The 7,385-nt window shown below is 36.4% G+C and overlaps 1 pseudogene; it reads left to right on the top strand.

Moving 5' to 3' along the window:
• The first annotated feature begins 5,585 nt into the window (after positions 1-5,585).
• LOC101688157 lies at positions 5,586-6,229 on the top strand (annotated as a pseudogene).
• The last annotated feature ends 1,156 nt before the right edge of the window (positions 6,230-7,385 follow it).

Genomic DNA, 7,385 nt, shown 5'->3' with positions numbered 1-7,385 from the left:
ACAGTTACAGAAAAGCCTTATCTGACCCCTGAATTTGTTTGTATACATGTCCCTAATGTAACATTTCATCCTGTATTAGGATTGCTGGTGTTACTAGGATATTTTTATTTGTAGGTGCTCTGGCGTCTCAGGTTGAAGGTAGTAGAAAGATGTATTGTATGGTCCCTAATTTATTTTAAGTATTCTGCATTTCAGTATTATTAGATAGAGTATATAATTGTCAATTTTCCAGTCTTCATTATTGCCTTTTCTTTTTTTTCTATACCTGTTCTACACATTGTAAAGAATACCGCATTTCTTCTGGGGATATTTAATTTTGTGACTTCTATATTGCCATGTTAATTCTTTGGTGCCTTCCTTTGTTTAGAGTTATATCTCCTGAAATTTGCATAATGGCTGAGTGTGTCTCAAAACACATTACATGAATCCTTTCATCAGTGTGAGTTATACATAACTTATTCACAGTATCTGTGGCTTATTACCAAATAAATAAGCCTATCTAAAATTGTTAGACCTACGTGTGCTGTTTAAATTTTCACTGTGGATATAAAATGAATTCCTTAACCAATAATTATAAGTTATATCACTGTCCACACAGATAGCTTACAATAGACAGTCTTTATGTTATTATGGTTGGGGACAAAAAGGAATTTCAAAATTTATAAATTATCCTTGTGAGGATCTTGAGAATATAGAATAAAGCAATAGTTTTTTTTTCCCCCTCCTGAAATTTGCTTAACAATGCCCATAACCTCAAATAAAACAAAAATATTCCATAAAATTTAAACTGTATTTGTGACCACCCATGTTGCTGATTATATAAATGAGCTGCAATAACGTTGGGTCAAAATAGCTTAAATTCAGAATGATGTTTACTTTTCAGAAGAAGATTATTTCTAAGGGCTGGAATTTTGATTATTTACATGAAATAAATCAAAGTACAATGAATATTATGTTATAATGATTTGAATATTTTTATAAAAAAGCATTTAATTAATAAGGTTAACTTTTAATTTTTTTTCTTTTTTTTAGTTTTTTGCTCACTGTACTATGTTAGTGTTCTACAATAATTCATGTAAACCTGGTATTTCTGAATGTGACTTACTTAGAAATAGCATCTTCTAAAGATGTAACTTCTAAAGGATTTCCAGATGAAATCTTCCTGGATTTAAGATAGACCCTAAGTCCAATGGTTGGTATCCTATATGAAAAGAGAAAAAGGACCTAGAAACACATAGAAAAGTGACCCACTGGAAAGTAATACCCCAAGAAGGATGGTAGTGACACAGTTTCCTTATTTTGTACTCCTGGCTTCCAGAACTACAAAGGAATAAATTTTGGTTGCTTTAAACCACTCAGACAGTGGTAATTTATTATGGTAGTCTTAAGAAACTAATATACCAATCAAGCACATAATCTTTGAGGATATGTTTTATCTACATTCATTTTCCTATAATTTTGACATTTTCTATTGAAAATCATTCTATGCTTTTGAAGATATTCAAAGTTCAAACATTTCTATCTATAGTTTTCTAATGCAATGTTCAACTACACTTTTAAAACAATGGCAAAAGTTGATTTTCATCTTTACTAAATAAATAATGCCCTGAGAAAAATGTACACAATTCTTAAACAACCATTTATTATTTCTATTACCAGAAAAGCAGAGAAATTTTAAATACAACTAAAAACACTGCTTATTCAACTAGAGTGAAAATCAAGTTTATTTCTTTATTTTTTTCTAACAATCTACTTAAATGTGGCATTTGTTTAATAATTTCAAGAGTTATAGTTTTTTGTTTTTTGGTGGTTTTTGTTTTTATTTTTGATGTTCCAATAGTGGAAGATCTACTGAAGTCTTGCAGTAAGGTATATTTGGGCTTCATAATTAGGAATTTTCATATTTTTGAGATGCATTATAATTTTAGGGATTTGTTATTGCCTGAATGTTTGTGTTTCTCCAAAATTCACATGTTGAAGCACTAATCCCCAATGTGACAGTATTTGTAGGTAGGGTTTTAGGGAGGTAATTTAGTTAAGATGAAGTCATAACGTGATGCCCTCATGATGAGATTAGCTCCTTTACAAGTATAGGAAGAGACACAAGAACCCAGTCTCCAATTGTGCATGTACAGAAAAGAGGTCATATTAGAAAAAAGTAAGATGGTTGCCATCTGCAAACAAGAAAAAGAGCCATCATCAAAGCATTGAATTGGCCAGCACCTTGATCTTGGACTTACTAACCTCTAGAACTATGAGAAATAAGTGTTTTAACAAGAGCCCAAACTGACTACAATAGTACTCTAATAATTTCAGTTATTTCAGGTACAGATACCTAGAACAAATATCCATTTTAAGTGCAGTACTATGTTTAAGATAATGAGTTATGGTGCTTACACTCAAACATTAGAATGCATTGGAATCACCAGATGACTTTTAAAAACAGGTTGGAGCTGGGGCAAGGTGGCGGAAAAGTAGGAGACCCAGTTTCAACTGGTCCCCTAAAGTGAGCTAATTATCTACTAGAACACTCTGAATACCCATGAAATCAACCTGAGATGTAGGATTATACACTTCTGGATCTCTATGAGGGCAGAAGACTCCAGTGAAGATGTAAAGTGGAGTGGGAATTGGACTGATATCTGAGGATAAACAGAGGGGAAGGGAGCCACCAAAAGCGACCCACTGGAAAGTAATACCCCAATACGAGAATGCCCTGTGATTGGGGACCAGCATTAACTTGGAATCTGGTTAAAAGCACTCAAAAAGAGCAAAAGATCTTAAGGGGAAACTGGTGGAATCAGACAATCACAGGCATAGGAATAAGCTCATGGACCCAGGACGGCCACCACCAGTTGTGCAGCAAAGCCTCCAGCCTGTGGTTACTGAGCCCTCAGCTGCTTGCACCAGTGCTGAGCTAGATGCACTTCCCACCAGCGCATGTGAGACAGTCTGGTATGGACACCAGCTGACCCTCTCTAGAACCACAGCCTTTTCCACTCTACATGTGCCCTGTGTGACCAGGGTCTGAACCACACTCTCCACCCCCACCTGAGAGAGCTCTGTGTAGGCACTAGCTGAGGTCTCTAGGGCCAGCTGAGAGTCTGAACACTCCCAACCCATGCTTGAAAATCTCAGTGCTTTATCTCTGGTTGGGATCTCTCTGTCCATCTGTACCCCAGACAGCAGTCCCCTCAAAGGCAGCCACTGGAAGCAGGCTCCCTGGACCAATATTGCTTGTGGTTTTAGTGGCGTGAGGATGCAGAGATAAGTGGGCACTGGGCAAACCCTGAGATGGTGGCTAGGGAAGTGCACTGCCTGTGCGAGGTTACAAGGCTCAGCGGAGTTGGGGGAGGAGGAGTCTGTATGTTCTGGACTACCCAAAGGGGAACAGACTGAAGCTTCTCTCTGAGATGGAAGTCTGGGTGCAGTTTGTTTTCCATTAAACCTTTGAAAAGCTGCAAAAAGCTGCCAAAGAACAAAAATCTCCAGAGAACAAAAGCCTGAAAAACCGGTTTCCACAGAACCCAGTCCCTTGGTAAGGAGCAGAAGGACTCAACCTAAGCAAGACTGACTGAAAAACAATGTGGCAGGCCCCTCCCCCAGAGAGCCAGCTGAGAAAAAAATGAGAGGACAATCACTACAGGGTCCCCATAAAACTGTAAAACCCCAATATCAGGGTAAAACAAGATATTATACTCTCGATATTGCCCTAATACCAGTTACTTCATATATACAACTTTTATTTTTTATTTTTTTTAAAGATTATATTTATTTACTTGACAGACAGAGATGGAGATCGTAAGTAGGCAGAGAGGCAGGCAGAGAGAGAGGAGGAAGCAGGCTCCCTGCTGCGCAGAGATCCCAATGTGGGGCTCAATCCCAGGACCCTGGCAAGATTACCTGAGCCAAAAGTGGAGGCTTTAACCTACTGAGCCACTCAGGTGCCCCCAACTTTTATTTTTAATTTGTTCTCACTATTGTTCTTTTTAATTTTTTAACCTACCATTACAATGAGGTTCAGTACAACAAATTCCATAATAACCTTTAACTTGGTTCTTTTTTTCATAACTGAACTGTGTTTTTCTTTTGCTTTTCTATTTTTTTAAGTACATATAAATATAAGTTTCAAGGTAATCCTCTTTCCATAATCAATACTACCCCTATATATAAACCAGTTTTAATCTCCCTTTACCTGTGAAAGTTGAGTCCTTTAACAAAGGTATCAAGATACACCCAGGAAGGATCAAAATAACCTTCCTTGCCCACACTGAGGATTTATAACCACCATCCCATCTTTTTCTTCTGTCACTGTTTCTGTTTATTTGTTTTTGTTCCGGTATTATATTAATCTTATACTTGGAGTTAATTTTGGCTGGGTTCTTTCCCCCCACCCTTGTCCTTTATTTTTATTGGTCTTTTTTTTGGTCCATTTTTGTTTTTATACCTTATAAATCTTACCTTTGGGGTCCATCTGGCTGGGTCAACTCTCTCTTTCTCTCTCTCTCTCTTTTTTTTTTCTGTCTCTCTCTTTCTCTCTGTCTTTCTTTCTTTCTTTTTTCTTTCTTTTAGGTGTTGACTTCCAATTGCTCAAAAGCATTCCAGGGTGCACCTTACCTGGATCATGGTTGATATGTTCAGCTACACATCTCCTCAACCACCTCTCACTAAAATAACTAGGATAAGGAATGAGGAAAGGAAAAATTCAGAGACTGTACCCTCTCCATCAGAGCTACTTCATAAGGACATAAACGTATGTCAGAAAGGGTAACAATTATTCAGGCAGTGACTAGGTTGGAGAAACCATTAATAACAATATGGAATTGATTAGGGAAGAAGTGAAAGCTCTCTTGGAAAGAAGTTAAAAATGCTATCAATGAAATCCAATCTAATCTAAATTCTCTAACAGCTAAGGTAACCAAAGCAGAACATAGAATTAGTGATCTAGAGGACAAACTGATAGACAAAAAGGATCAGGAAGAGGCCTGGAACAAACAGCTTAGAATCCATGAAAACAGAATTAGGAAAATAAATGATACCATGAAGTTTTCCAACAGCAGAATTATTGGGATCCCTGAGGGGGAAGAGAAAGAAAGAAGACTAGAAGATATAGTTGAACAAATTCTCCATGAAAATTTTCCCAATCTGGGCAATGGAACTAGAGTTCATGTCCTAGAGGCAGAAAGATTAAGATCAACTAGTCTAGAAAGACTCACAGACACTTAACTGTAAAATTCACAAATTGTAATTTCAGACAAGAGGTCTTAAGGGCAGCTAGGGGGAAGAGATTCTTTACATGCAAAGGAAGGACCATCAGAATAACATCAGACCTGTCCACAGAAACCTGGTATTTATGTTTGCATTCTTTCCCACTAGTGTGTGTGCCACTTGCAAAATTGTGTAGAAGATTAGATGAACATGGACCTGATCTCCTTGAGGTCCCAGAACTATCTTTTCAGTTGTGAGATTATCACTTTAGGGTGGATAACAATGAAAAGAAGCAGTTATCTTTTTTTTTTATCTTTAAAAATGGTCAGTTCAGGGTGGGTGCAAAGGATTAATTCCACATTGTTATAACAGAGGAAATGAATTACGAAGACAGTCCAATTAAAGTCACATTGGCAACTCTGACAAATGTCAGCACAGCCAATGGTTGACCTTGGGGGCTTTGAAATAATACCACCTGTCGTCTTTCACTGAAATGTGGTTCACAACCTGCACATATTTGTGGACAGCACTTAGTAGTTGTGGAGTAAAATGCAGAGTCAGAAGATAACAGAGGAAAAAGATGTGAAACTCCTTAGTATATCTGGAAAATTCTTCTGTCGTAGAAGTGGTAAGAAGTTTCCACAGAAAAAAGTAAAACTTGCTGCCAATAAAGATGATGATGAAAATGATGATTTGGATGATGAGGAAGAAAAGGTCTAGTAAAGAAATCTATACAAGATACTCCGGCCCAAAAATGCACACAAAACAAACCAGAGTGGGAAAGACTAAAAGCAATCAACACCAAGATCAAAAGGTCAAGAATCTTAAAAAAAAAAAAAAAAAGGGAAAAGATTCCTAAAACACTGGAAGGACCTAGTCCTGTAGAAGACATTAGAGCAAAAGTGCGGGCAAGTATAGAAAAAAGGTACCTCTTCCCGAAGTAGAAGCCAAGTTCATCAGTTTTGCAAAGAGTTGCTTCCAGATGACCGACCAAGAGTCTATTCAAGATCTCTGGCAATAGAACAAGTGTCTTTAAGAAATAGTTTAAAAATTTTGCTAAAATTTTCCATCTTCATTTCTGTAACAGTTGATATCTGGCTCTCTTTTTTATAACGCAGAGTGAGAACTTACACTGTGTCTGATAAATGCTGTCCGGGTTCCATTGCCAAGGATGTGTTGTCCAAATTGCCTGTTTAGTTTTTAAAGATGGAACTCCACCCTTTGCTTGGTTTTAAGTATATATGGAATGTTATAATAGGACATAGAAGTGGTGGTAGTCTGACAAATGGAAATGGTGGGGACTTGAAAATATACATGTGAAATAAGCCCAGTGTTTTAATAAGGTGAAAAAAAGATCTTGCTTCTCTAGAAGTTTTCTGGTGTTGTCAGTGCTGTAGGTCTGTAGGTCTGGTGTTGTCAATTCTGTACTCATTGAGAACTAATAGATAGAGCACAAAGAATCCTAAGTATGAATTCTTTGTTCTTCCCTAATAACTCTGAAGTAAATTTTTATGAATTTCATTATCTGTTAGAATAAAATTTTTAGAATTTATAATACTGTTATGTTAAATAAAACAATACACATAAGGCACATAATATAATACTTAATGCATGGTAAGTGTTCAAAGGAATATTGGTAATATTCCATTCATCTACTTCTCCCAAAGTTGGTCAACCCTGAAACTCTGGAATTCTAACTATATACTTCATACTTCCGTATGTGTGTGTGTGTGTGTGTGTATGTGTGTGCCTATGTGTGTGTGAGTGTGTGTATGCATCTGACTTTTGAAAGAAATATATTTCTGTGTAAATTTATCCAGAATAATTTTCACACACACATTATTATTATTATGTTATGGCTACCATTATTTTGCTATTTTAATCTGAGGTTATTTAATGTAGTTTGGAGTGACCAAAATTTTCAACAGCATAAACCATCTTTCAGAATTCAGATTATTGAGATGATCAGTTTATATTACTCAAATGTTTCTATGAGGTGTAGTATAAAAAATATAGATCTCAGGTTTTTTTTAATTTATTTCTGTCTCTCCCTAAGCATCTAGCACAGTGATCTGTGCTAATCTAATTAACTATCTGCTGAAATGTTTTAATTCTGTCAGAGTTCTCTACACACATAATATTCGGGCAGCAAACACAAATAATATATCTGAAGAGTA

Source organism: Mustela putorius, unplaced genomic scaffold (assembly GCF_011764305.1).
Source record: "Mustela putorius furo isolate JIRA1106 unplaced genomic scaffold, ASM1176430v1.1 tig00000083_pilon_pilon_pilon, whole genome shotgun sequence".
NCBI classification, from domain to species: domain Eukaryota; kingdom Metazoa; phylum Chordata; class Mammalia; order Carnivora; family Mustelidae; genus Mustela; species Mustela putorius.
Note: the sequence above shows the minus strand (reverse complement) of the source record. Positions and strands in the feature narration are given on the sequence as shown.